This window comes from Cibotium barometz, chromosome 2, assembly GCF_041138505.1.
Source record: "Cibotium barometz isolate CiBa-2024 chromosome 2, ASM4113850v1, whole genome shotgun sequence".
NCBI classification, from domain to species: domain Eukaryota; kingdom Viridiplantae; phylum Streptophyta; class Polypodiopsida; order Cyatheales; family Cibotiaceae; genus Cibotium; species Cibotium barometz.
In genome coordinates, this window is record NC_141047.1 from 20937610 (window position 1) to 20941867 (window position 4258).

Consider the following 4258-nt stretch of genomic DNA (forward strand, 5'->3'; position numbering starts at 1 on the left):
TATCATTTTTAATTGATTCCTAATGCACATTGGAGAATTTATTTTGAACTTCTCTTTCAAGGAACTATATTTTAGATATTAGGAAAATTTTTATATCTAAAAATATCTCAATATTGAATTACCTCTCTCTATAATTTTTCTTCTCTCTAGGCAAAAACAAGGAAAAACAATATTTTCTTGTATTCTGAAATAGGGAATGATTACAAGGGATTGAGGTAAAAGCTTATTCATTATTCAGGCTGAGGAGGAATCTTACATCCTCTCCCACTTGAAAAACGCGAGATGTCCTCATCTCGCAAAGTGGGATAATCTTTTGCCAGCTCTTCTTCTTTCTCCCAGGTGGCATCTTCTAGAGGGAAGAACTTCCACTTGACTAAAACTCTCTGAGGACTCTGCTCCTGAGATCCTTCTCCCGAACGTCAAGGATTTCTTCAGGTTGAAGTACCATCCGGCCTTGGGTCAAAGAAATTAATTGTTTATCATCAAGCACGTGACTCGGGTTGGGTACATATTTCTTAAGCAAACTGACATGGAATACATTATGTACCTTGAGATGGGGAGGCAAAAAAAGTTTATAAGCTAGATTGCCTACTTTCTTTATAACAGCATATGGTCCATAGTATCTGGGAGAGAGCTTTTTGTACTTCCCTAAAGATAAGGAACTTCTTTTTTGGTCGTACTCGAATGAAGACCATATCTGATTCTTCAAACTCTCTCTCTCTCTCTCTGATCTCTTTTTATCTGCATACTGCTTTTGCCTATCTTGGATTGCCTTAATATCTTTACAGATTGATTGCATTTGCTAGTCCATGTCATCAAGCATTTATCTCGACATCTCGACTCTGATCAATGGGTCGTGGACCAAGTCAATGGTGTAAGGCAATATTGTCCATACAGAGCTTTGAAAGGGCTCATCCCAATGCTTCGATGATAAGAAGCATTATAAGCAAATTTAACCAGATGCAAATGGCTTAACCACTTCTTGGGTTCCCTGCCACCACAGCATGACCGAAGGATATCTTCTATTACCTGATTCACTCTTTTAGTCTGGCCATCTATTTCGGGGTGATAGGCTGAGATCCAAGAAAGTTTCTACTGCTTCAAAGAATGCAGTCCATAATTTCGATGTGAACTTAGGATCTCTGTCTCTTACTATCCTCCAGGGTAAGCCATGCAATGTGAAGATCTCTTTAAGGAAAACTCTGGCAACATCCACTGCAGTGTATGTTTCTTTCACTGGAATCAAATGGGCAACTTTGGTTAGTCTGTCAACTACCAACAAAAGTGGAGTTGTAACATGATTGCACTGAAGGTAGTCTAGTGACAAAGTCCATACTAATACATTCCCACTTCATCGTGGAATGTCTAGAGGCTGTAGTTTTCCTGGCATCTTAAGACTCTCTGCCTTAACTCATTGACACATTAAGCATTGTCGCACATGAACAAGTACATCCTTTTTGAGTCCTGGGCCAAAAGAAGCTTTTCTTCACAGACATATAGGTTATTATAAACCCTAGATGTCCAGCTATCACGCTATCATGGGCTTCTCTCAGAATCCTTCCCTTTATTCCCTCATCATTGGGAATACATAGCCGATTATTATAATACATGAATTCTTCATCCAATTTGTACCCAAGAACTCGACTCATTTCGTGAGGAGTCTTGCTTTCTTGCATTAGAAGGGTAGCAATAGGGGCAAAGAATTTGTTCTACATGATTCTCTCCCTTGCTTCACTGATCAATGGATTTGCACCAGTGTAAGCAAGGAGGCTTCTCTACTAAGCACGTTTGCCACCACATTTTCTTTCCTTGGCCAATACTTGATTTCAAAATCGAATTTCTATAGGGTTTGCATCCATCTCCTTTGACGCATGTTGAGATCCCTTTGGGTGAAGATCCACTTCAAACTTTGATGATCTGTCCATCAAGGTGAACCTCTGTCCCAAAAGATAATGTCTCCATAACTTCAAAGCATGAACTACTGAGAGTAACTCCAAGTCATGGACGGCATAATTTCTCTCATGTGTTCTGAGCTTTCACTGCATGACCTTCCTGCATAAGAGTACCGCCTACTAGGGCAAACCCACTAGCATTAGTAACTACCTCAAAAGGTTTGGTAAAATCTGGCAATTTAAGGACAGGGTTGGTTACTAAGGCTGTCTTTAGCTTATCAAAGGCACTCTGACACATTGCAGTCCACTGAAATAGGGTACTCTTCTTGAGAAGGTTAGTTAAAGGGGATGCTATCTGAGCATACCTGGGTATAAAGATCCTATACCATCTGGTTAATCCTAGGAATCCTCTAACTTCCTTTACCGTCTTGGGTTCCGGCCAAGGGTTTCGGCCAATCTACGACTATCTTTGTAGGGTCAGGATAAATCTCATCTTTAGACACTATGAATCCCAAGTATTCCACTTGGTCTAAACAGAGAAAGAACACTTGCACTTTTTTACAAAGAGTTGGTGCTTCCTTAGGATTTCCAAGACCTTGCGCACGTGATCTTCATGATCTGCAGCATTCTTTGAGTATACCAAGATGTCATCAAAGAAGACAAGAACAAAATCATCCAAGTATTCTCTAAGAATATCCTACATAAAACGATTAAATGTCGTTGGGGAATTAGTCAGTCCAAACTACATGACTGTGAACTCATAATGCCCATAGCGAGTGTTGAATGATGTCTTCGAGATGTCCTGTTCCTTGATTTTGATCTGGTAGTACCCGGATTTGAGATCTATCTTTGTGAATATTTCGGTCCCACTTAAGTGATCTAGAAGTTCATCAATCTTAGGGATAGGATACTTATTTTTAATTGTTACTTGATTCAATCCTTTGTAGTCATCAATACAGAGTCTTAACGTTCCATCTTTTTTCTTTTGAAAGAGAATGGGCGTACCCCAAGGTGAGACACTAGGTCTGACAAATCCCTGCTCTAACAGTTATCTTAACTGCTCCTTAAGTTCTATGGCTTCAGGGATTGGCATTTTGTATGCACGCTGGGCTGTTGGTGGTTGAGCTCCGGGGGTTAACTCGATCTCATGATCTACTTCGTGAGTCGGAGGCATCTCAGTCAGCTCTTCAAACACATATGCTTACTCACTTAACCACTCTGGTTCTTTAGCCTTGCATTTTATATCTACCGGATTCATCTTAACGACATAAACAGCTTGCCTCTTTTTGAGCCCTTTTAACAATTTAGAAGCCTTGACTAATTGTAGCACTGGGGATTCGGAAACTCCAGTTCCTTGAACTTTATTCCCATGAAGGTCAAGGAAAGAGACGGTTCCATTGTGACAATGAACGTCAGCCTGATTCTTATGGAGCCAATCCATTCCAAGGATTCCATCATAGATTCCCAAGGGTAGGACTCTAAACTGGCACTCTGTTACATTCCTATCTAGACTAAACTGAATAAGGTCTATCTCAAGGTGTGTGAAAAGAATCTTTCCACTGGCCAATTCCACTTGCATGGATTTCCCTGATTTTTGATTTAGGACTAACTTACGCAGACATCCTGCGGAAATACAAGAATGAGTACTGCCTGAATCAATCAAAAGCTTGAATTGCTTACCATGGTACTCTGCTGGAGTCTGGAGGACTGAAAATTGACGATTCTTCCCCTGATGCAACATAGATCTATCCTTTTTCCTCCACTTTCTCAGCTATAGTGACGGCTCTAGCTACTGCAGTCTGAAGTGGAACTCTCTCTCTCTTTGGTTATCCCAATTATGGGAGGGAGTTTGGAGACTGCTTTGCATATGGAGGCTACAAGCTGAGCTAGCACTCTTATAGGGCTGCCCTGATTTTGGCGCGGGGGACCCTGATTGGAAACTGATACGAAGGAGTCTATCTCTGAACTCTGGGACCCTGGCTTCCTTGGCCCATAGAATGAGATGGAAAATCCTTGAGCTGGTGCCCAAACCCCTGACAACCAAAACACCTGTTCTCACTTCAAAGCTCTTCCCTTTGCATTCTTAAAAGAGTCGGAGTCCTTGAGAAAGAGCTTCGAGGAAAAGGTCTTCCTTCATTCCTGAAACTTCCTGACTCCAGATTCCAGTTGGGACCTTGGTGTCTCTTTGGAGGGGGAAGGTTGGAAGAACTTCCTGGTGTTTGGAACCTCTGGAAGGATGAGGGAGCTGGCCTTGGCAGGACTTTAACGATGAAGGCTTTGGCGAAGTCCTTCGCCATTCTTACAGCTTCAGCCATGGAAACTGGCTTGGCATTCTTGACCAGGGTGTTTAAAGGTTTGTTCATTCC